The 27,491-nt window shown below is 32.5% G+C and overlaps 1 long non-coding RNA gene across 1 annotated transcript in view; it reads left to right on the top strand.

Moving 5' to 3' along the window:
- The window catches only part of LOC143681462 (uncharacterized), a 251,236-nt gene that overhangs the window by 155,228 nt on the left and 68,517 nt on the right, over nucleotides 1–27,491 (top strand). The window contains exon 2 of the long non-coding RNA XR_013174655.1: nucleotides 16,808–16,879. This is a non-coding gene — a long non-coding RNA (uncharacterized LOC143681462). The remainder of the gene's footprint in view (nucleotides 1–16,807; nucleotides 16,880–27,491) is intronic.

Raw genomic sequence — 27,491 nt, 5'->3', positions numbered from 1 at the left:
AAAGGAAGTGGTAAGAAAGAATTAAGTATTGTATACACTGCATACCATTAAGTTCAGCTTTTTAAAAATGTGATAGTATTTATAAAAATTATTTAGCACAGTTCTTAACAGAGCACAGTTGTATTATATATTAAGTAGCTATTAATCAAATCATCAAAAACTAAATTGTTAATATTAGTAAAAACAATACTGTTTTCTCAATTATATTTTCAATATATAACTCAAATCTATCCTTTTATCTCTATCTTCAGTGATTTCACCTTAATCCAAATTACCCCTTGTCCCACTTAAATGTTTGCAACAGCTTCCTATTTGGTCCTCCTACTTCTATGTTTTTTTCTGTCCCATTAATCTTCCACAAAGCAAGATATGTGATTTTCTTAGACCATGATTTAGGTCATTTTAAACTAACTTGCTTAAAGCTTTCAATAGTTTATCCTGCATTTTTTGTGCAAATCTAGATTCCTTGATTTCGTCTACATAATGTGCTTGCTACTTTATTTCTAACCTCTCACTCAGATATTTCTCTCTTTCCAAAATCACCTACAAACTCTCTTGTCTTCTGTGATCATCTTCTGGCTCATGATATGCTTCTCTCCTACACGCAGTTCCCTGTGCCTGCAACACTTCCTCTTTCCTTCATTCCTTCAGAAGGCTATTGTCACATTTCCTAGGCAATGAATGCTTACATCCCCTCCTCAGAGGAGCCTCCTTGATCTCAATACCTAAGTAGATTACCCTATGCATCTCTCCATGGCAACTAGTTATTTTCTCCTTAATAGGATTAATTTACAACTCATTGAAACATGCACTAAAATGCCACTGTTTATTTTTTAATTGCACCAATTACTGTGCCTCTAAACTCAAACAATCCCTGCACATGGTGGGTGTTCAAATATTTGTAGAATGAATTATTGTATTATGATTATTATCATATGGAGAACCTTAAAAAGAGCTCTGAAGTGAAAGCACACTTGAAAAAACTGATTACTTACTTGCTATTTCTGTCAATGTGACCCTGAGCTTTTTTTGTTAACAAGATCTGTATTTGAAATCTTGCTGTGTGTGGAATTGGACATATTTAATTAATTTAAGCCTCATATTTTTCATCTGATAAAAGATAATGTAATAATTCTCAACAAAGTATTTTCTGTAAGAATTAGATCAAATAAAATATTTAAAGAGCCTAGGGCTTAAAGTTTGTAGGTACTTAGAGATCGCATTTAAAATTCCTACCTCCTCCAAAAACAGACAAAGGAAACTTATGTGTCTATAAAACAATTTTAAACTAGATGTTTGACTGTTTTTACCAGAAAAGTTATTGAAATGTCATCCAGTATGTGGGCTGAGGTCATAACTGGTAGCAAGACTCAAACAGGTGAGGTAGACCAGAGTTCTAGTCCTGCAGGAAAATGCTGAAGATCTTCAGCAGAGGGGAAGAAGCTATTCTGTCAAACAGTTGTTGGCAATGAGGGGGTAGATAAGGAGGCTGAAAAAAGGTGAGACAGAGACCAAAGACTGTGGCTGGTATAAAGTTTGCAGTTAAGGTAAGTGACAGGAAGCAACAACCCCCCCAAAGTATGGTACAACCTATTGGTTCCATCCATAATTACATCTCCATTATCCCTAATGTAACTGATGTGGAGAGTCTAGGTAGTAGACATCATAAAGATGATGAGATGTATGAGCACAGAAAACAAAACAAAAAAAATTTTAGAGACCCTAACTCTCAAAGTGAGCCTGAACTATAAACATCCAAAGTCCAAGTGGAGAACTCACAATAGAAAAGACAATCACTAAAATTATTGTTAAGAAATTAATACATTCCTGATAAAAGCAAATTAATATAACTATGCTTAAGAATATTTATAACATTTAAACTTTATCGTGTAAAAGAATTACTGAGAGATTTTGTTAAAATGCGGAATCTGAATAAATAAACCCAGTTTGTGGCCTGGAATTATCCATCTCTCAGGTGGTACTGATGCTGGTTATCCAAGGACTATACATACTGCAGCAATTCTTTTGAATACAGTAAGAGATAAATATGACAAGTAGCAAAATAGAAATTCTGTACATGAAAATTGTTCACAGTGTTATCCATTTAAAAGGCAGGAAACTCTAGGGTAGACAAAGCCAAAGGCAAAATTTGCATGGAGGAACTCAGAGAAGAGTCGGTCCACAATTCAATGAGATAGAATAAATAAAAGAGAAGTTAACAGCATGAAGTACACATTATGAGTCCCCTGAAGAAGCATACTTGTCTTTATTGGAGAGAAACTGCAGAATGAAAAAGATAAGGAGAAAATTCATTACGGCTTTCAAAGAAATTGTCTCGAAGAGAAACATCACAACATTCCAACAGACGTCCTCAGCAAGAGCTGTCAGAAGAGACGGGGGCAGGGAGGTGGTCTCTCTGGAGCCCTGAGGCAAAGTAAGCCTATAGACAGTGCTGGAGCTGAATAAACGTCATTCATGTGTAAAAAATTGACATTTTCAGATATACGAAGTTCTGCCCACAATGAAATCATCACCAAAGGACTTACTTCAGAGAGATGGATGGAAAAAGAAAATGTGTAAAGAAAATGATGAAATATACCATTAAGTCAGATAGTCTGTCCTTCTATGTGTCTGTCTATATATCTATCGATGTATCCATGTATCTATCTAACATCTATCTATCTATCTATCTATCTATCTATCTATCTATCTATCTATCTATCTATCTATCTATATCCTTGATTGTTCTATCTGTTGACTTATTGATCTGCTAATCTATCTATAATGCTAAAAACTAAAAAAAAAAAACCTTAAATTCAGACAACCACCAGTGAATTAGGAACAGGCTGGAGGCAGTGTTCCGAATCTATTAAACTCTGGTCAGTCATGGGTTTAGTTCATGAGGTGATTACATGTACTGATGAGTGCCTAAAATGTGCATGTTAAAAGAACAACTAATAGGCTCATCAGAAGCAAAATCAAAAAAAAAAATAAGAAGTATTCCTCAGTTGAATTATGAATGAAAGGAGAAAAATTAAAAACAAAGATGTAACATGTTCAATAGAAACCCACCACAAGACAGCAAAAATAAATCCAAATATAATTGTTTTAAAATGTAGTATGGGGCTGTGCCACGGTGGCTCAGTGGCAAAATTCTTGCCTGCCATGTCAGAGACCAGGTTTCGATTTCCGATGCCTGCCCATGAGAAAAAAGAGATGGAGGAAAGAAAAACAAACAAAAAGTAATGTGAAGAGTGCGCGGGTGCTTCAGTGGTAGAATGCTTGCCTTCCATGTGGGAAACCTGGGTTCATACCCAGATCATGCAACTCCCCCCCCAAAAAAGTAATGTGATTCTTATCTTTTATTAACAGGGAAAAACTGTCAGATTTGATTTAAAATAATACTTACAGTTTGATTTGGAGAGATATAAAATGTAGGAGCACAAAGGTTGAATATATAAATGTACCAAACCGCGACAGAGAGAGAAAGCGAGAGACAGACAACCTAGCAATATTAATAGCAAAGTGTAATGGATTTTATCCTAATAACATTTTATAATTATGCACAAGCATAATATGTAAAAATGGTTAATTTATAAGGATACAATAATATAGTTAAAATCAAAACAATACAGAAATACAGGACATTTTCAAAATAGCTATCATACTTGCAGATTTTAATAGATCTCTTATAAAGTTGACAAAGAATTAGGAAGAATACCAAGGATTTGAATAGGACAGTTAAAATATCTGATCTAACAGATGGATATTGATTTCTGCACAAATAAAAAAGAACATGAATTCTTTTCCAAGGACACTTAAAATATATTTAAAATTGATCATGCTCTTTTCACAGAGAAATTGCTAAAAATCAAATAACTAAAATAATGGAAAATGTAATGCAATTCAATATAAAATAAAATAATAGAAAACCAAAACATTTATTTGAAAACTATAAAATACATGTCTAAATGATGGATGGTAAACAAATCACAAGGGAGGTTATACAGTATTTAGAACTGAGTGGGTCAAGCAATCAATATAAAAATTTGTGAGATGTGGGCAGTGGTGTTAAGAGGCAAATTGTAGTGGTAAGTGCGTGAATTAAAGAACATGGAAGGATGAAATTACATTAGTTAAAGATTTCAACTAAAAAACAATAAGAAATGGGGAGGGTCATAATGGCTCAGCAGGCAGAGTTCTCACCTGCCATGCTGGAGACCTGGGTTCGATTCCCAGTGCCTGCCCATGTGAAAAAAAGAAAAAAATGTACAGAATATACAACATTAGTAGAAAGGAAATAATAAAGACCAGACATTTACGAAACAGACCATAATCATTGTGGAAGGAGACTACAGATATAATAAATAAAACAAAAAGCTGATTCTTTAAAAAGAATTAAAATGCCAAATAATGTATCTAAAGAAACCAGGAAGAAAAGAAAAAAAAAAAACACAAAGAAGCAAAACTAGCATTAGAAAATAGAACAGACACATTGGAAAGTGGAGCTGTTTAAAATCTTGATTATGAAAACATTCATGAAAAATAGTTTGGTGAAAAATGACATGGATGATTTTTTAAAAAATATGAAGTCAGGTATTCTCAATTAATTTTCATGAAATATATAACCACTATGCAAATTGGTGGCCCAGCATCACTCTCTAAACATTATAGAAAAATATTTAGCCCCAAATAGTTCACAAACCTTTCAAGAAACAGACAATCCGTATCTTAAGCAAAAAATAACAGCAAACGAGCAAGGCCTTCCCAACACATTTTATGAGACCTATGTAACCTCAGTAGTAAACTGGGTGAGAATAGTACGATAAAATCAAATTGTAGAGCAAACTCATTTGTGTATATTGATGTATAAAGTGTGACTACATTGTTGCCAAATTGAAGCCTGTAATGTATGTATATAAATTACATGACATTTAAACTTCTTTTGCTTTACTAGTTTAAAAAGGGTTTTAGTATCAGAAAATGTAATCATGCATTCATACGCTTTAACAAATAACCAGATGGTCTCAATTTTTACAATGAAATATTTGATAAAATTCATTACTCATCCAAAAATAAAAACAAAAGACTTAAACTGAAAATAGTTTCATTGACCAGATAAAAGGTATTTTATAAGAACATGTATGAAATATTTTCTTTATTGATAAAAATTTTAAAATATTAAAAATGCTCATATTAGCCCTTAGCTGAAACTAAAAGTATTGTCCTTGGTGAGAAAGTGAAAGTGAACTGTGATAAGGCAGGCTGACAGGACACTTAGCATTGATCTAATAAACCCCTCCTTTAACATACAAAGGATTGTTCTCTCCCTAAATGTATTCACAGTGCATTCTGTGAGGGAAGGAATGTTTCAAACAGCTTGAAAACTAATTGGAACATAAAGTTGTAGAGAAATAGCTAAATATCTTTTGCTGCATTCAGTTTGAGCCCAAGGAAATAAAAGTCCATCTCACAGTTATCTCCTCCCCAGGATCCACTCTTTTTCTTCACCTCTATGACATACTCTAAGTGTTCAGATTCAATAAAGTATACTTGATGTTACTCTCTTACATCAACACAGTTGAAGAATTTGTTCGATTTCTCAGTAGGAAGTACCACCAGTTAATACCTTAATATTATTTCAAACTGTTTTAAAATATTGGCACTCTACTAATGACATCTTAGGTATTTACAAATTTGTTTTTACTTGCATTTATTTAAAAGTATTTATTTAATAGAATTTTCAAGGAGGTTAAAACTCTAATTTATAATTTTTTTAGTGTTTTTTATTGTGAAATATAACATATATACAAAAAAAAGCAATAGATTTCCAAGTACATTTTAACAAGTAGATATAGAGAAGATTTGAAAATTTGATATGGGTAACAGTTACATGATTTTAAGTTTTTCTCATATAGCTGCTTCAAGACACTGGAGACCAACAGAAATATCAATATAATGACATTGATATCATTAATAAATTTGCTGTTAAATAACAAATTTAACATTTATTAAATCCTAACTTCTGTTATATTACTCCTCTCTTTAAATAACATATATACATAAAAGCAATACATTTCAAAGTACATCACAACAATTCATTGTAGAACAGATTTCAGAGTTTAGTATGGGTTACTATTCCACAATTTTAGGTTTTTATTTATATCTGCTCTAAGTTACGGGAGGCTTAAAAAAATATCGGTGTAATAATTCAGTACTCAGACACATTTGTTAAACTCTACCTTCTCTGTATAACTCCACCATTATCTTTGATCTTTCTTCACTCTTTAAGGGTATTTGGGCTATGCCCATTCTAACTTTTTCATGTTGGAAGGGGCTGTTGATATTATGGGATAGGGGGATGGAAATAGTCGATGTTCCGGAAGGGCTGGCCTCTATGCATTTCAGGATTTATCTGGTCCAGGGATCCATCTGGAGGTTGTAGGTTTTGGAAAATTACTCTAGTGATTGGAACATTTTTAGAATCTGATATAATGTCCTAGGTATTCTTTAGGATTGGCAGGAATGGCTTTGGTTTGCCAAGTTATGATAGGTAGCAATGTCTAACTGAAGCGTGCATAAGAATGACCTCCAGCGTAGCCTCTCAGCTCTATTTGAACTTTCTCACTCACTGACACCTTATCTGTTACACTTCTGTTCCCCCTATTGGTTAGGATGTAGTAGATTGTTTTACTCTTGCCACTTTCAGGATTTTCTGCTTCTCTTCAACATTTAACAGACTGATTTGTTTGTGTCTTGGGGTAGGCTTATTGTATTTATTCTATTTTGAGTATGTTGGGCTTCCTTGATTTGCATATTTATGTCTTTTATGAAAGTTGGGGAGGTTTCTCCCATTATATCCTCCACTAACCTTCCTGGCCCTTTACTTTTCTATTCTTCTTCTAGGACACTTAAGATTCTAATATTTGCGTGCTTTGTTTTGTGCATCATTTCCTTGAGATCCAATTCAAAATTGTCCATCTTTTTGCCATTTGCTCTTTTGTGTATCCAAAATCAGTTGTCCTGTCCTCTAGTTCACTATTCTTTCTTCTGCCTCTTCAAATCTGCTGCCATGTGTCCCTAGTATATTTTTTATTTAGTCTACATCATCTTTAATCTCTGTGATATCTGCAATGTTTCTGTTTATTCTTTCAAATTTCTCTTTATGCTTTTCTAGATCTCCTATATGTCATTAGACATCCCACTGATTTTATCTATTAAAGTTATATGAACGTCTTTGATTAGTTGTTCCAAAGTCTGTATCTCCTCCAATGTTTTAATTTTGTTATTAGACTGAACTTGCATCTCTCCGCATCTTCATACAGTTAGTGATCTTCTGTTGTCTTAATGGCATGTAAAATTCTCGATAGGGTTACTTTGAATGTTGATTTCCTTCAGTAGTCTTTAGCTTTGTATTTGTGGATGGATATGGAGCCGGAGGTGGGGCATGGGGCGGGACACAACAACTCCTGTGGAGGGTTGTGGTGCAGGTATATGCACAGGTCAAGGGCCTCTACGGTGCTCTTTCCTTGTCCCCATCTCTCTGCCCATGCACTCCTGACAGCTCTAGCCCTCCTTCTGGAAATGGATGCTTTAGGCTGTCTGACAACCTGGCTGGTCTCCCGTACTCTCCATCTCAATTCTTCTGCTTTTTAAACCCAGGCCTTCCTATGTGGTGTGGAAGACCCTCCCAGGTCACTTACACCCTGGAATTGCACTCCTGGTCTTTTTCTGTCCGTTTCTAGCTGTTCTTTAGCACAGGAGTGAACTTGACTTATCCTATTCCATCATCTTCCCAGAAGACCTGAATCTAGTTTTTTTTTTTCATGGGCAGGCACCAGGAATCAAACCCGGGTCTCCAGCATAGCAGGCGAGAACTCTGCCACTGAACAACCGTGGCCTGCCTCTGTATCTAGTTTTAATATGCTGTAAGGTGGGTAGATGAAGATGTCCATTGTACAAAATCTTTCTTTGAATTCTCAAGAATTATTTTGGCAGTGCAGGAACTTAGCTCTATTTGTGCTGTGTTCTTGAATTCTTTTCTCATGGTGCAGCCAAGAACCTGGAACCTGATTTATAAATTTTTAACTAGCTGCTGGTTAGTCTCAATAATATCAATATAAGCATATGACCAAATGGGAGGAAAATGGCACAATATGGCACAATAATTTCTTAACTTCTTTATTAGGAAATAATAGTTTTGTGGACAAATTAAAACTCTCAATGTGAGAGAACACAGAATTACTATATTTATTAAATATGATCTTATGAGGAGGGAGTTCTGTTGTGCATTTGACATTGGGGCATATCATTTGGTCTCTTGCAAAATCTTCACACTTGCTCCAATGATAAAGATATTCATTAAATGAATTATATTTCACACACTCAATAGGTTTTTAGTGTTCAAGAGTTTCACAAATGATTTGATGAATATATAGAATTTGAGTTGTAAGATTTATGTGATTCATAATGATAAAATATTCTTTTAAAAATACATTTTAGACAAAATAACTGATACTTCTATGTTATTATTAGAGACTGTTATTTAAAAAATAAATTGTGTAAGAATATTATTAATAATTGTACATTGCACTTGCATATTTTAAAGTTTGCTAAGTACTTTTTTCTAAGTACTTTTTAATATATGATTTTATTTTTAGCTCCTTTTAGTAAATTAAAGTATCAATCAAAGTAATTAATTTCTCATTTATTTCTTGTTAGGATCTAATAAAAATATTCTTTGAGCTAATGCAAAAATTAAACTGGTAAGTTTCTTTTCTTTTGTTAAAGTTGGCCTTGTTTTTTGTTTTGGGGAATTTTATTCCATAATAAATTTACATGGTGTTAATACTCTGCTGTAGCATTAATCTTGAGATAATTGTATCTTTTCTTTATATTTGCTTGTACATGTTGAGAACAAAATCTTTTATTTCTGCTACAATGCATTTTATTTACATTTCTCAAAAGTTTATTTTGCTTGTTTTTGCTGAACACTTCATTAATTTACTAACCACATGTATGTATATTTGGAGGAAACAACAAATAATCTTATCCTTTCCTTACAATTCATAGTTGGCGACCAAAGGGATAATTGCAACTTTTCCTAATTTTACTATTAGATTTATCTAAAGATAATTTTTCTAAATTATTCTCACTTAAATTAAGTTTAATATAAAATGTTTTTTAGAATAATCTTTACAAAGATAATTAAATCTTTAATTTTGAAAAAGATATGAAGGCCTTTGACTAAAAAGCTAATAGTGTCTATATGCTTATATTACACTCAGATTATCTCAATTAATTGCACTTAATCACAGCGAAATTTTAACATGAGTATTGAAAATATTGAAAGACAGAGATAAGTTCTTCTTTACAGAAGATGCTGATTAAAAATGTAGAAAAAATAATAGAAATAGGAAATTTACCATTTTATATCCATCATTAATAACTGACTGAGGCAAAAAGCCATAAACGGATCAAAATCACTAGGTGATAGATATTAGAATATTCACAAGATCTTCAATTATTATCTCACAAATTACTAATTAACGACCAAAGGAACAAAACTTAACTTTACAATGGAAAAATTTAGCAGATAGTCACTTATCCAAGTGATCAAATATATTGTCGCCAATTATTGTATTGCTAGAGAATTACTATTTATTTATTCTTCTGAATTATTTTGTTATTCTAATAGACAGTGATGACTTTTTCTCTTTAAATTATTGATTTAAATTGATTTATATCAAAAGTAATAAAGTCATAAAATAATGTAAAAATGGTGCTTGTTTTTGCCCCATGGGATATTTTTTCCTTAAAATAATAAAATATGTATTCTTAATAACAAACATCTAATAGATAAACATTTTCTTTTCTTTTTCTGAAATTATTTGTTTTATCTACTTGTAAAGTAAGATTGCAAATCTTGACTTCTTATATGGACAAACAATATTCAAACTTTATAAAATTGTCCGAAAAATTAATATATTCTGAGACCAATTATGTAATTTATGGAGGTTTACCAGATAGCTAAATAGACATTGAAACTGTGTCTACATGTCTTATGAAAATCTCTGAAAATGTTTCACATTTAAACATTCCCTTTATAGGGTATGAGGCTTTATTCCTGTGAAATTGATCTGTGTTAAACTAATATTACTACAATTAAAATTTATTTTAATAAATGTTTTAATTAACACCTCAAATTTAGAAGACACAGTTTAACGGAAACTATATGTTAAAGCTTATTATTTGGTATGTTGTTTAAGGCAAACACCCAAAATTTACACATTAGAGTTGAGTTAATGAAAAAGTAGACATATTTCACAAACTACTGACCTGTAGTGTCTGCTATTACAGGAGAACCCCAAACCTTTGTATGAGGATATAGTCATCTTAGGCTTAGTTTGACCTAGATTTATTTTAAATGATTAATTTAAAAATCTGAACTTTTTGAAAGTGAATTGGTGGTAAAAAAAATGAGCTCAGACAACTTTGCCCAATGACAGCCTGAAAACATCAATAAACAAATGGGAGGAGAACTTTGACATGTTGCTGCATAATAAAGTTATATTATATTCCCTTAGCAGTAGTTACTGTACATTAGGAACATAATTTTCTATCTTATTGTGATTTTAAATGCAGGATATCTAAGCCTGAGTGCCCTTTAATGTTTGTATGTGTGTTATTTGGTCTAATTGATTTCTGTTCTCTAAAGAAGTCAGTACGCAAGCATAAGAGCTGCTATGCTGCTAGGGATAACTTTAGAGATGTAGGACTCAGAATTCTGTTATCTACCCTGAGCTGTCCTGTGCTTCTCAATGTGCAGGTCCAGCTTAGTGCTATTCTATCTCACGGTGCAATATCCTTTGGAGACAGGGGCCTGGAGCTTGGGATTAGGACCATTAATATAACTACTTTCCTGAATTTGCAGTTTTTTTTGGAAAATTGACTGTTTTTGTATTCATAGTCTAATGATATGGTACACTTTAAAATCTATGTAATTCCTATTGTATGCTTCTTCAAACTATACTTTTAACATTGTGTTAGAGAGTCACCCATCTTGATATGGGTAGCTTCAGTTTACTCAATTTCATTGTGAATGGTTATTCTATTATTTAAATATGAACTTTTTTAGATATATATCTATTGTCCAAAATTTTCTTATTATAAATTATAATTTGTTCTTGTATATTTTCTGAGATTAAGACATTTCTCATGAACCCTATACATATAGATGACACCGAGCTTTACTCTGAAAGTTTAAACTCCTAGATTCACTTTGAAAAGTTTTAAAACATAGGTCATTAATATACTTCAAATTTATTTTCATGTATTGCTTGAGATTGTGGTCCATTTTGATTCTATGTTATTGAAAAATTGTCTGAGTGCTCTTTGTAGAATTGTTCATGTTTACCTAAAAAGCAATATCAGAACTGAGTTTGGTACCCCACTGTGATTCATTGTTTGGTTGGCAATTTTTGTCCAGAGTATTTCATTATTAAAATTTTATAATAGCTCCATGATATATCTGCTTTCATCCAGACTTTGTTTGCTTGTGATTTTTCTCTATTTTCTTGATTTCTCTTACAAGAGGAGAAATAGGGAAAGTTATTACCTTGATTCAGTAGATGGGTAGAGGGGAAGAACCTACGGAGTGATGCACTACACCACTATGGATTATATGGCATGAAAAATGGAAAAATATGTAAACGCATTGCCATATACATTCCAAATGAATATTGAAAGAAGAATAATTTGACATTGACATCATGTGATTGTTGCTCACAAATGCTGCTTGTTCTTTTTTCTTTAAGGAATCATCCCTTGGTTTTGCTGATTAGTCCTTATGTGTATATTTGTTTTCCATTTCAACAATTTTTCAGTAATTTATTAATAATTTCCTCACTGCTTTCTTTGGATCTAATCTGTCCTTTTCCTACTTTTCAAATTGTATTCTTGTTTCATTAATATTTTAGCGTATTTGCTTTTCAGTGCAATAACAAGAGCCATGAATTTTCTGTGCTCATAGAGGTTTCTAAAAGTACAAATGTTCCTCCATTTTGGCTGCATCCCAATACCTAGATAAGCAGTATTTGCTTATCTTTTTCTTTCCAATTCCAACCAACTGTCCAAGGGGAAGTCAGATTCTCTTTTTCATCTGTGTGGCCCAGGCTGTGAGAGAATAATGATATCAGCCGCTTTTCCATACATGTTCTGCCATAGCTATCTTGACCAGTGAACTTTAGAGACAGGATTCCACAGTACTGAAAATATCATAGTCTTTTATAGATGAGTGTTTACTCACACCACTGACATTGGTAATGCAGTCAATGTCCTATTAGAGTAATTGTCCAAAAAGTATATTTACTTATAACCTATAAACCAGAGTTTACCTTACAAATCCACATGGCTTTCTCCTTAAGTTTTTGTGATGACATTTCCCCTTGGCCAAAGGATTAATGCATCCAGTTATGGTAAGATATATTAGCAATTAGACAGTCTCTGTCTTCCCCAATAAGGAGGAAGTCTAGGGCAATTCTCTCATCCATAACAACCCTGGCAAGGAAGTTGAATATGGACTAAATGTCTTCAAGCACAAAGGTGGTATGATTGATCATTTCATTTAAAGTCAGGGACTAAAATCTAATTGGGTGATTTCCATTATAGGGATTACTGCTTGCAGAAAACACTTACCCATTAGGTTAGCCATCCTTACAACAAGCTCCCCCAATTAACTAAGAATGCTTTTGTCTTTGCAGTCATTTGAGGACTGCAAGATTTACAGGTGTTGTTTTCTTAAACAATTGAGTATCTTTTATGACCATCTTTAAGGAGCAAGTCACCACATTTTGAGGAAGGAGGAAATTTCTACATAAGAAATGCAATCCTGGAGTCATACCTGGTGCCACTGAAAAGAAAAAGCCATTTAAAATTCAGCCTGAGAAATAGAACTCACATCAGTTAGGGTCACAATTTGACAGTGCCTCCGATTAGCTTTCCCGTCTGCTAAGGCTTAGGAGTAACGTGTTTGGTTACCATATTGAGTCTAGAGCTTGGTTTTTGAGGGACTGCCTCAGGGTGGTCAGGCTACTATTCTGCTTGTCCACACCACCAGTAGGTCTTATTCCTTTTGATTTCCAAGAAACAATGCAACTTTCAATTAAGGCACTCCTGTCAGTTAAATTGGGAGCTTGTTTCATATGCTTGTTGCATATCAATGGATCTGATATGGAACAAGGAGGTTTTCAGTGGGCCCTGTATTTGTCTCTGTGGGTAGTAAAAACCTACTTGTGTATATGCTGTCTCCCTCTCCCACCAGCTTCCTTATTGAATGTTCTTGGATATACCATTTCTTCATGAGTAAACTTTGATGAGTTTCTCTCTCCCTGATTTAATATCCATTGCATATTGCAAAAAACATGTTAGGTTTTTCAGTTTTAGAAGTTTCAAATCAGATTCACAAGAATGAATCATCTTACCTAGAGTCAAATTTAACCTGCTTTGCCTTTCTTTACTCAGGAATCTTGATGCACAGCAAAACAGGGAGAATTTTGGTATCATCACTAACGGGTTGTAAGAGCTATCATACATATGGTCTTAGTTTGCTGGAGACGCTATGACAAATATTACAAAATGGGTTGACATACAGAAAAGGAATTTATTACCTCATGATTTTGGAGGATAGAAGTCCAAAATAAAGGTCTCCAGAAGTCATTCTTCTTTCCAGTTTAGCATTTTGGTACTGGTTTGCCATAGTTTTTGGGGCTCCTTGGCTTACATCTATCCCTGCTTCCGTAATGTGTAAATCTGTCTCCTTGGTCTTCTCCTGTAGCTTTCTGTGATTCCTGTCTTCCTCTACTTTCTGACTATGTTTCAATTTCCTCTGCATATAAGAATGTTTGCCATATGAGTTAAGGCTCATCCTGATTCAGTTTGGCCTCATCTTAACTGAATTTCTAAAAGTCCTATTCACAAATAAGTCTCCACACCAGGACTCACCTTAATAAATTCAAAGATCCTATTTACAAATGTGTTCACGACCACAGGATCACAGTTTAAAACCTGAACAGGTCTTTCAGAGGGTACATGATCCAATTCTAGAGAATTGTACAGAACAAATCAATCTTCCCTTATGAGGTAGGTTGTGGTGTAAGTAGACCTTAAAAGTTTGAATACATAATAGGGGAAAAAGAATTCTTCATTAGTAGAAATACTGTTGTGTTTCAAGATCTCTCCTAAGCACCATTCTAAACTTTTCTCCATTTTAAAATTTAGTATCTTTAGTGAGATTTATATATATATATTTAATATGCACCCACAAATATATATATTTAGAATTATTGCATTCCTATATATGGGTAATTTCATATTGGAGTCAAGGACACTTAATGTTGTACCTAGGTATGAGACATAGACTGATAATGGAAAAGTCCCTAACATATTAGCATCAATTGTACTAACATTCACTAGAGAAGGGGAGGGAAATAGCAGTATTAGCAATTTTACTGTCAAGGATAAACATATATACATACATTTTCTCATTAACTGTCCCTAGAATCCAAAGAGTTGTCATTAGTCTTGAATTTCAGATAAAGACATTAACTCATATGTAGTAACTACCAATCTAAAGACAAATCAATCTGCTAAAGGGAAGGCTAGAATATTAAACAAACTTTTCTGGTCTGTGATGTCTATTACTATGTGATGGTAGGAAACTGAATGTAAGAAATGCAGCATACCATTAAGAAGAATTAATATTTCAAAACTGTGTTAAAAACCTTATTTTTAATGTTAATAAATAAGCATTATTAATCTTCAATCTGATTTCAGTCTGAAAGTGCTCAAATGTTATCATAGTTATATGAATGAGGCTGATCTGAATAGGACTAAGGTAGATCAGAATACAGGTTAAAAGATCATATCGTCTATAATTTAAAACTTCAACTTCTATGTGAGACCAAAGGGAGAGATATTTATTTGGTGCAAAATTTGTATTTGCAGTAGAGCATTACTTAATTTACCATATATGTTCAGTTCAGTTGAACACCGTAAGTACATGGAAACTTGAATAGGGCATGAGATCTAGTTGGTTTGTCCAGGTTAGCGTGATGCTCCAATATATCCCAGAGCAATTTGGGCAGTGAATAAAGAAGTTTTTGTAAAGTCCCCTTGGAGAACTTGGGAGAAAGGAGAAAATATTCAACTTACCATTTTGGAGAATCCCTGACATTTTTGTAAGCAGTGGGGGACAACCAAATCAATAAACTGAGCCCTCGATTTTGAATTTTATCCACATGAAACTTTTTCCTGCAAAAGGATAGGCTAAGCCTACTTATAATTATGCCTAAGAGTCGCCCCAAGAGAACCTTTTTTGTGGCTCAGATATGGCCTTTGTCTCTAAGCCAACTTAGCAGGTGAACTCACTTCCCTTCCCCCTACATGGGACATGATTCTCAGGGGTATAAGTCTCCCTGGCAATTGGCGCAGATTACCTAGGATGAGCCAGAACCCAACATCATGGGATTGAAAAATCCTTCCTGACCAAAATGGGGAAGAGAGAAATGAGGCAAAATAAAATTTCAGTGGCTGAGAGATTTCGGACAGACTCAAGAGGTTATTATGGAGGTTATTCTTATACATTATATAGATATCCCTGTTTAGTATATGGTGACTGAAATGGCTAGAGGGAGGTACCTGAAATTGTTGAGCTGTGTGTCCAATAGCCTTGATTCTTGAAGGCATTTGTATAACAATATGGCTTTTACAATGTGACAATGTGATTGTGAACCTTATGTTGGATGCTCCTTTTTTCCAGGGTATGGGCAGATGAGTAAAAAAAAAAAAATGGTTAAAAGAATAAATAATAGGGGGATAAGGGATAAAATAAATTGGGTATACTTTTGAAATATTGATGGTCAGTGAGAGGGAGGGGTAAGGAATATGGTAGGTATGAGTTTTTCTTTTTATTTCTTTTTCTGTAATGATGTAAATGTTATAAAAATGATCATACTGGTGAATAAACAAGTATGTTACGATATTGTGAGACATTGATTGTACACCATGTATGGACTGTATGTGTGTGAAAATTTGTCAATAAAAATATTTGTAAAACATGTTATCATGATTAGAGTAAACAATCTAGTAAGCTTTTATTTCAAAGTTATTCAGAAACAAAAGTTTCACAGCATATGTGACTTAAAGCTTTAAATGATAAGAATGGTAATTAGTGTCACTATTCTCACCTCATCTGTAGTGTCACTGCATGAATCACACTAACAAGTAATTTTGTATGTCAGTGAGGTAAGTTTGTATGTTTTACAGGCCCTAAATTCTTTGACAAGCTTAGCTCATTTTGAAAGCCTCCACCTGAAATCATGGGTCTGAAAGATCTTCAATCTATATTTATTTCCCCTGGCACTGTAACACATTTACAATTAAGGAGTTATGTTCGGTGTGATACTGCTCTACACTCAGAAAATTCCTGTTTTCTAAAGAAGATGCCAAATTAATCTGCAGGATCCATTTTCAGTTTATTCATGATTATGGGACCTCCTTCTGTTTTGAAAATTCTTAGGGCTGGCAAAGCATAAGCCTAGTGGAGAGGAATATATCTATCTTATGCATGGAAAGACTCATTTAGACTCATTTATGAATCTTTTGTTGGCATATAAATCCAACATCCTTCAGGGAGAGTCACAAATCCCTCTAATGCCTCCCTGTGTGCAATTTTGCATTTGATGCTTGGATTTAACTGACAGATGTGTAAAATCACAAATAATTGAGTGACTCCCTACTGACTTCACAGCTGTACAGTAGAAGCTGAAGAGTGTGAATTACTGCAGGATGGTCAGCAAGAAGCCAGCATTGCCCCATATCCGTGAGTAAAGCATTAATTCATAAACATGAGCCCAAATTTATGCATACAAAACAACTTTTTCATGAAATGTTGTTTTTGAGGTATAATCTCTAGTTTAGGAACCAGTCACAAAAATTTTAGTGGTTATGCTGCGATTATCATGGAATTGAACTAGCAGTACCAAATTAACAGAAATATGTTTTTTATATTGTTTTCAGATTTTATTTTCTTAATTGCTTATGTTTTGCATAATATTCTGCATATTCGTTTTGAAATTAAATGGTGTATGCATTTTGTTTGAGTCAATTACATTTGTGTTTTAAGATACTTGTTCATTCAAAACTGCAAAAGTCAGCAATAGAAAGTGAAATGAGTTCAGAATTAACTTTAGTTGACAGCTTCCAGAATTTTGTCATAAATGAACTGTGGAAATTGGGGGTTATCAGAAACTCTTCCTATCCTCTGGATTCTATCTGAGGGTTGTAAATGAGGGTCAGAGGTGACCTTCCCCATTGCATTTCCCTTTCTGATAGTAAAATGTAGAGAGGAGAACACTACTTCTCTTACTGCTTCATGAGGCAAGCCAAGTGGGATCTGTTTATTGTTTCCACAAGGGTGTTCTATATCCATTAAAAGAAACATGGTCCAAAGAATACTAAGTTTATCAATTAGATTAATTATTCCCTAGAACAGAATGAGTAAGAGGTAATAAAGTCAACAGAAACAGAGCTATTTTATTTTCTCTCAGGAAATTCCTTAAGAAGTTCTTAACTTTCTTCTTACGGAATAGAAATAACCTCTTTACTATATCCAAATGTGAATGAATGCATTCTCATTTTGATTACTTGTTACAGAATTTCTTTTTTTTTAGTGTAAAAAGGAAACATTGACTATAATTGGAGGAACTCATTATCAACAAAATTGAGAAAACTCCAAGTATTGTCTTCATTCATTCACAACAATTCCATTAAGAAAATTCCTTTCTCTAACCACATAAGTGGTACTGTTGTTGTCAGTCAGCCAATCCCACAGCAGAATGGTCCTTTTAAGGAAGGGTAATGAACAGGGAACACAGGAGAGGAAACAGAACTGCTAACTTTCCCGGATAAAAATCAGTCTGTGTAGAAAGAGTAGAATGTGAAAGTTGATACTATAAATAGCTATGCTGTGAAATTAGGTGTGAACAGGTGACATGGAATGAATAGTCACCCTAAGTTTGTGCCTGTTCACTGAAGCAAATCTGTGACATTAAACGCAATCACTCATTCATTCATCCAATAATGATTTCAATGATTATGAAATGCTATGCACTGTTGTAGATCAAGGGATCAAATGATGAACAATAAGATAAGGTACATTTAGTATAATTAGTACATGCAGTGAGTAAAACAGGGCAAGAATGTACAAAGGGAATCTTAACAAAATAGAGGGAACCATAAGCCATCCTGTAAAATATACCTGTCATTATCAAAGTACTGGGAGATATTCAACGATTTGTATCAATAAGAATCAGGGATAAAAGAAAGGAATTAGTCATACAATTTTAGAGTAATACAATTTTGATTGTTAATATCATGATATATGATGGCTATAAATTACCTAATGAACAGAAATTATATATAATTAAGAATGAATCTATTATAAAAATAATGAAAATGATATAGAAAACACATACATATTATTAAAAATGGACTTTGTTTTAAGTTAATTACCATTAAAACAACGCATTTAAAACATTCAATAACTCGTAAAATCCATTTCCTACAAACCAATATTCGGTAAACAAGGATAGTAATTGTGTGTGGTGAGAAAGTGAGTATTAGTATGCAAAGGAAGTGCATAATTACAATCAAACACAGACATAAATGATGGTATTTCCAAAGCTCAGTTCAAAATAAACAGAAAGGAACTATCCCTGTGCATATGGTATAAGGCAAAATTAAAAGAAGTGGGCACAAATTATATATATATATATAAAATATATATAATTTATATATATTATATATATATGCATGTATATACATACATGTATCAAGAGAAGACTGAATGTAAGAAGGAAGCATAATTATAAAAAGAAAAAAATTGTTAAATTTCCAATAATATGCTATTCTAGAATACATAGGTCTCCAGATGACTGAATTTAAGCTACAATGCTAGAAAGATACATTTTCAGTGTCCTTATAAATATGAAGATTTTGACAAATAATATAAAATTATCTGGCCAAAATCATAAGTGACCTTGAGACTTCATAGAGGAAAGTGAGCATCAAGCTATTTTATGCCCTAAAGATGTTTACTAAACTAGGAATTTGGATGGAAGACCTAGAAATCAAACTTCCAGGTCTCCTCTAGGTGTGGAGTCTAATAGGAGATTCTCCTCAAGAATAGATACTAAAGGGCTTCCTTAACATGTGGGTTAAGGAAGGCCAGAAAAAACCACCCCACTCACATAACAAGAGGGATTTGAAAAGGTTGCATAGGTATTGAGCAGGGAAAGAAAAAAGTGTCATTGAGAAATAAATGCAGAAAATCAATCTTGCATGGAGTGTCAATCCAAATTCAATTCCTTGAGTGGTCCAAAACACCGCAAAGCAAGCAAATAGATTTTGATACTTATTATTATCATTATTATAGAAATTGTGGGCTTACAGAACAATCATGCATAAAAGATGTTGTTACTTTTCCACAGAATGGCATTGCCAAAGGTGTCTAAACAACTAAAATAAATTCTCACTGGAAGAATTTGTTTTCATCCCAGAGTCAACAAATTTCCGTTAATACAGAGTTCTCTCTCTCACTTATTTTCAGTAATCAGTTCTAGAAAATCATATGTTCTGCATGAAAAATCTAACCAGGGGGATATTTCTTCTAATAAATATTTACAATATCTTAGCAGAATAGAAAATACATTAAAATATTAAGCAGGGCAGGCCACAGTGGCTCAGCAGGTAAGAATGCTTGCCTGCCATGCCCAAGGACCCGGGTTCGATTCCCAGTGCCTGCCCATGTAAAAAAATAAAAATAAGCAGATTATAAAATAATTTCTAGAAATAAAATAATTATAAGAAAAAATTATAATAGATATTTTAACAGTTGATTAGAAAAAGTTGCAGAGAATGAATTCAAAGTTAGGTCAACATAAATTACTCAGAATGCTGGATTCAAGAAAAAGAATATGTTTAAAAATAAATAGAAGAAAGAAAGAGGATGGAATAAGTAAGGATTACAAAAGTTTAACTATAGTTAGTTGCAGAGGAGAGAGAAAATGAGCAGCAATGATATTGGGAGAATTATTGACTGCGAATTTTCCAAAATTGATTAAAAGCTCTAGTTAGCAGATTCAAGAAATTCAATGACTGCTAGGAAGAATGAATTAAAAATAAAAAAAGAATATGTCAAAACAAGAGAGAAACTGAATAAGTCTGGAGGCAAATAGAAGATCCAAAAATACTTAGTGGAAAAACATTTGTATTAATCTTAAGAAGTGATGACTAACTAAGCAAATAAATTCAGAAGATATCAGCATGTTGAAAGAAAATATCTTTCAAATTTTAAATCTCTAAGCAGTGAAAAAAAAAGAAAATGAAAGTGAATTTAAAATGCATTGAAGAAATATTTAGTCAAACAAAGCTGCAAAATTGTGACAAAAGCATGCCTTCACTAAAGGTAGTTAGGAAAAAGTTAACTCAATCAGAAGGAAAGTGTTTCCACAAAGAAGTTCACAGGTTTGAGAAGGAATGTAAGTAGAAAGGACCAAAGAACAAATAAAAGGGAAAAGAGGGAATAAGAGAACATTTTTAACTATAAATTGGCAAATATAAGAAATGTTTTCTGATTATAATATATATATATATATATATATATATAGCTAAAACCTAAAACAATCATTAAAATTTAAGTTAGGTGCATTATATGAGATTACTTAAACTCCTTTTATTGCCCAAATAAAAGATAATTTATAGGTTACCCTTACATTTTTAATATTAACTACTATGTTGTAATTTCTTGGATAACATTTCACATCAGTAAAAAAAAAAACATAAAATAATAGAATGGTAAAAATGATCGAGCATTTTCAATATATTAAATTTATAGGAATAAAACAGTACATGGAGGACAAACAAAAGGCACAAAACAGTAATTTCAATTTGAATTAGATTTATTAAAAATAAATGGAATAAATTTCTAGTTAAAGGGAAAAAGCTGTCAGAACCAATTAAAAGTAGAATATAATTATTTTATGATCACAGAAGACATGTCTGATATATAAGGATATAATATGTATAAGTAACATGCTGTTACATTAATAACAGACAAAGGAGACATTAAACAATGTAAGTAGACAACAAGGATCACTTTTTAGCAACAAAAGATATGACAATTCTAAATTAGAATATGCTTAATAGCACTGCTTCAAAATATAAGCATCAAAAATGACAGCACTAGAAAAAGAAATAGAGAAATTCATAATCAAAATTAGGGATTTCGGAAAGTGTGACGATGACTTGGTGGCAGAATTCTTGCCTGCCATGATGGAGACCCAGGTTCAATTCTGATGCCTGCCCACACACAAAAAAAAGAATTAAGGATTTTAACAGATCTCTTTAATCTTGGAAACAATAAATAAAAAAAATTAAGGACACAGAGAATATGCAAGTCATGAAGAAAATTCTTGACTAAGCATTTCTATAAGGAAAACTATAACTAAAAACGTGAAATTTGCAAATATTGATTATATAATGGTTAATAACTCAAATTTCTACAACCTGCCACATATGCAATATTGCAATACATAAAAATAATAAATCAACATATTTTAAAAAGAACTCCTTGAGTCCTGAAATTAAGATGTAGACTTGGAAATATCAAATGGATCCAAAAAGAAATCACAGTGGCAAATATTTTGAATAAATTATAGACCATTGCAATGCTGCTAAATTAGTAGTTAAGCAAAGTATTGCAAAACTTGAGTATATTATAAAAAGAAAAAGAATGAAAATCAGTGTTTTAAGAACATTACTCCAGATAGTGGAAAAAGTTAAAATATACTAAAAATAGTAAAATTAAGCTAATATTGTTAAATACTGTGAAAAATGAAACTTAAACCAAATATATGTAAACTAATGTTTTAGAATACACTAGTTTTTTATATGACAAGATAAATAAATGAGTTGGAAAACTGATCAAATATAGAAGTTAGAAGACAAATATATCTAATACCGGGGATAAATTTGGGGCATTCACTAATGATGTTGGCAAAATAAAAACCTAATTTAATGAATAACTTTTAATGAAATAAAAAAATTACATAGCCAATAAAAGGAGAAATAGAAAGCATATAAAATCTTATAATTCTTAAGTAAATCAAGTTATTTTAATTCAATTATAAAACAAATCAAATAAAAATAAATGAATTAATTCATTCAATTATAAAATGTCAACAGAATTTTTTTGTCTTAAAAAAATTCCAGGCCCACATGTTATATGATCTAGTAGCTGTAATGAAAAGCATGAAGGCAATCATAAATTCTTGCAGCGTTTATAAAAATAGGAGATATCATAAACCGTTTCATTATTATAGTACAAACTTGACACTGATTTGTGACATGAACGTATGGAACAGAAAACTACTGGCAACCTAATTCAAAAGTAAAATGAAAATTCTAAACAAACTTTCAGCAAACAGATAAAAATAAAATATGCCATAGCCTAGTTGATTTAATCCCAGTAATACTGGATGGATTTTTACATTAGAAAATCAATTATTGTGATCCACCCCAGAAATCGTAGAGACAGAAAATTTTTGCCTGTCACAATAAATACGGAAAAAGCTTTAACTGCAATATTTAGTATCACTAAATACTCTGAGCAAATTGGAAATAGAAGAGACTTTCCACAAACTGAAATTGGACATCTCCACAAACCAATGGCAAACATCATACTTGTCGTGGAATGAAACTTTTCCTCTCAGATCAGGAAAGAAGCAAATATACTCTTCAATGACATATTATTCTGTTACTGGTCAAAGGCCATGAGCTTTGTTTTGCCTCACACTCTCAATAACCAATTTCTGAGACATCAGGGTTTAAAAGAGAGAAAAAGTTTATTACTAGGCACATAGTAGGAGAGCAGATGGCCTATTGGCTCAAAATCTGTCTCCCTGAACTGCAGTAATTCTGATAATTTTATTAGAGAAAAAAACAAGCAGGTTTAGATAATGAGCACAGTGGCCCCAGATGATAGAATTAGAGGTGATCTAATTATTGAATATGCACAGTTTGATTACATGCTTAGTTCAGAATGTATGTAAAAATATGGCAGAATCCCATATATAGGTGACGTGTGGGGTAAAGTCTAAGCTACTGCACCTGTCAGGCAGACCCACTTTGGTTAGATCCAGTCTTGGTTATCAAGATAACTTTGGATTTGGGGTGGGTTAGTTCTGGGCTGACCCAAGATCCTTCATTAATGAACACTGGGGGCTGTTTTTAGTGAATACAAGACTCTAATGTTGAAAAACTGGATAACTGGGTACAAATGAAGATTCGTCACAAGGTTTTTACAATCACAGGGGCAGAAGATAAAGGCTATACAGTCATTACCAGCAATCAAGGCAGCTAGATTATAATTTAGAGATTTCAGGAATTTCCCTCTGTCTACTCCAATATACCAGAAAGCAAAAAGGAATATCTATATAATGATTGAGTAATCAAAATCCTGATCTCTTGGTTACAATATTATTCAACTATGTACTAGAGGTTGTGATCAGTAACTTAAATCCTTATCAATTTATTCATTATCATTTTTCTATCTACTTGTCTATCAAACACAGCATTTAGTGCTGATATTTTGCTTCATAGGGATGAATTGTATGTTACATATCCTTCTATACTGTTTTCATTATATCAAACACACATCAGTGAGATGCATCCATGTTACAGTATTTCATTCAGTTCCATTGCTACAAAATATGACCTTGAAATATTCCAACTTATTTTTCCATGTGACTGCTAATGGACACTAGTTTGGAGATTTTCATAAGAAATAATGTTATAAGTATTTTTGACACCTTGGTGTGTATGTGTCAGGTTTCTTCAGGCTGTCTACCTGGAATTGGAATGACTGGATCACGTGGATCACCAACATTTCCAAAATGTTTTCAAAATTACTGTGTCATTTTATACTCTCTAAGGCAAAGTACGAAGGTTTCATTGCACTACATTTTAGGTCTCACAATAGTTACTATAGTCAGATTTTATTATACCTGTACCCGTCTTGAATACCATTTAAATAATCTGTTGGCTGTAAAATAGATTTCTATAGGAAATATCTGTTGAAGACTTCCACTCTTTTTTCTATTGGCTGTCTATCTTTTCCTAATTCATTTGAATTAAATCTTGTGTATACATTTCCATCCCCCCCCACACACGTTTTAAATGTCTTTTATTTTGTGGTGCTTTCAACCTCTCCATAGTGTCTTTTGATGAACAGATTCTTATCTTCTATATTGTCATGCTGATCAATTTTTTTCTGTATTGTTTTGCTTTATATGTTGTAAAAATCCCCAAAGGTGCTCATGATAATACTCAGCTGTATTAACTGCTAAAATCTAAATTATTTATGTTTTTCATTTTCATTTATCTATATAATACACTTGAAATTAACTTTTAAGAACTATATAGTGTAGGAATTAAATTTCATTTTCATTTGTTTGATCTGATGCCATTTTCATTTATTTAAAATTCCATTCTTTCCCCATTGATTTGCCATACCACTTCTGTCAAATAGCATGTGTCCATGTGAGCATGAATCTTTTGTAATACTCTCTTCTCTGTTCCAATGTTGATTTGTAATGTAACACCTGCTTCTATTCATATTATTTAAATAATTTTATCTGTTTAAAAATAAGATGGTGTAATCTAGATTATTTTATCTCCTTCCAAATTTTTTTTGTCCAGAAGTATCTTTGCTATCCTTATTTCTTTTTGCATTTATATATATATATATATATATATATATATATATGAATAAACTTGACAATCGCAATGAAAAATTTGATTTGTACTACCTTAAATCTATATGCAACAAATTACTTCTGGATAATTTATACCTTTGTATGATATAATTGTCAAGAATGATGAAGAGTCTGAAATTTTATTCTACATGTAAGCTACTAAGTTAGGCTGCCACTGTTTTCACAAATGCTAATTTAGGGTGCATATCGTTTTTACTGGACAATAGACCTGCCTGACAATTACCCAAGAGGGAGCTATTATCTTTGATACACTTGACAGTAAACAAAATTCAGTTGACTATGCAAGGAGACACTCCATTTAGATCTTCTAAGACTATTTGTGATACATTCATGAGATGGCCCACAGAAAAGGGTGTTTGTAGATCTGCACCAAGAACTGCAGAAACATAAGAAACCCAGAAAAATTTATCTCCCAACACTAATCTTCCAATCCATAACTTTAGCCTATGTTAATATTTATTTAGGTCTTTTTAATGTATATGAATTTACAATAAATATTATCTTTTGGGGAAAAGGGGGGGATTACAATGAAGAAGGACCCCAAGGTAATTTCTTGGGTGACCACAATTTTCTGTACTTTGATTTCATGAAGTTTACATGGCCCCTTGTTTTATAATTATTTTTTAATTATTCAAATATGTTTTACAAAATTTATGATTGCATTTTTTTTTTTTTTTTTTTTTTTTTACATGGGCAGGCACTGGGAATCAAACCCGGGTCCTCTGGCATGGCAGGCGAGCACTCTTGCCTGCTGAGCCACCGTGGCCCGCCCTCTGATTGTATCTTATATCTTGTTATAAAATAAAATGCATAAAAATTTTACTAAAATTATAATATACTTAATAAGTCTACTAGGTAACAGCATCAATATGGGTTTGAGCAAACTTATGGCTGGAGTTTTTGTTACTTTTTGACTGCTCCGGTTGGTTTCTATTCTAGGGACTAGCTCTCCAGGAGAGCCTAGAGCATAAAAAATTAATCACAAATATTTAGTAAATACTTTCCATATGTATGCTTGATGGAAGTAAGAAAATAAGTGTAACCCATTGTTCTTATGCTTTTAGATTAATAAATTATAGGCATGGGTGGCTTTGTAAATTTGATAAATTATTTGAACGCCGTTTCATGAAGAAAGTGAAATGTACATATAAATATATTTTTATACATAATTTCAAAAGTTTCATAGATATTGAAAAGAACATCCACAGACCAACTACAGGTTCCAGTTTAAAGGCCAGTGTTTTAAAGTGCTCAAGCAAGTTAAGGATACTGGACATGACTCCTTAAATGATAAATAAAAATAACATGCAATCCATGCAAAATATCAGATGAGTGGCATAACAAATAATGACTATAAAAGTTCAGATTAATCAAGGGTCATAAAAATTTTGGGACATTGAGAAATGGTTAATAGGATGATGTGACAAGGATGATAATTAAGGTGGAAGAAAGTATAGAAAATGGAAGACCATCTGTGTAAAGGCACACACATACACAAACACACAAGCAGAAAAATTTCAAAGAAGCAAAATGAATTCTGATTATTTTAGGCAATGTTGATGAGAGAAGAAGGTATAGTTCAATATTTACTATCCAGTCCTATGGAAGCATGGAGCACATGTTGCTACAAACACCAAAGAAAAACTTGTATGATTATTTCAAAACAGTTTGATGATGTTGAATTACAATCCATGCATCAAACTGTGAATAGCAACAAAGGGGACAAAGAAATCACAGAGCTGCTTGAATGAAATTATTGAGTTTGGATTTTATTCTATGGAGACAGACATTTTTGTAAGAGAGCAATATAACAGTAGATTAGTCTGTTGGAAGTTGACTCATTTAATCAAAGGATTCTACTGAGAATCTATTATAGGATTAATGCTATGCTACTCTGTGGAGAAAGAAATGAATACCATGGTGCTGACCAATAAAGAAAAACAAGTCTTGAGTAGGCTGCCCTGGATGCTTAGTATCCGTCTGCTTTATACCAATGCCTCCTTTAGAAAAGGATCTGTAATGGCTTATAGGTATATATAGTATATTGAAAAAGTAAAAGCAAGGAAACCTGTAAGTCAGGAAAGAGAAAATTGGAAGGAAGGGGCAAATAAAGTTGACAAAATAAAAGTGATCAGAATTATGAATAGAATTCAAAATTGGCATAATGAATTTCTTCATGTTAGTAAAATATAGGAGAATATTTTAGTGCTGAGTGGCCAAGAAAGTAGAGAAAGAAAATTAATAAGATAATTTGCAGTGTCATAAAATATAAATCATTTTAAAAATAAGTGCACCAATTTTCTGAATAAAGGCCTAATTGATATAGCTCCTACAGATTATTTTAAAGGGGTTATTGTGGCATGTACTAACTATGAGTACATTGATGAATTTGTTGGAATAACTTCTTAATACGTTTCTTAATGAAAAAATTTAGTACGGTAATTAAGTCTATGAGAGGCTAAAATTATATAATGCCATTTACGTGGATGAAGAATTAAAGAAGGGTACATAATATATGATTCTATTGCAAAAATGTGATTATTAGTTGATGAGGGAATGAAATATTTTTGTATACATGCTGTCATTTAAACTATGTCC

The sequence above is a fragment of the Tamandua tetradactyla genome, chromosome 4 (assembly GCF_023851605.1).
Source record: "Tamandua tetradactyla isolate mTamTet1 chromosome 4, mTamTet1.pri, whole genome shotgun sequence".
Taxonomy (NCBI): Eukaryota; Metazoa; Chordata; class Mammalia; order Pilosa; family Myrmecophagidae; genus Tamandua; species Tamandua tetradactyla.
This window is presented reverse-complemented; position numbering and strand designations above follow the sequence as displayed.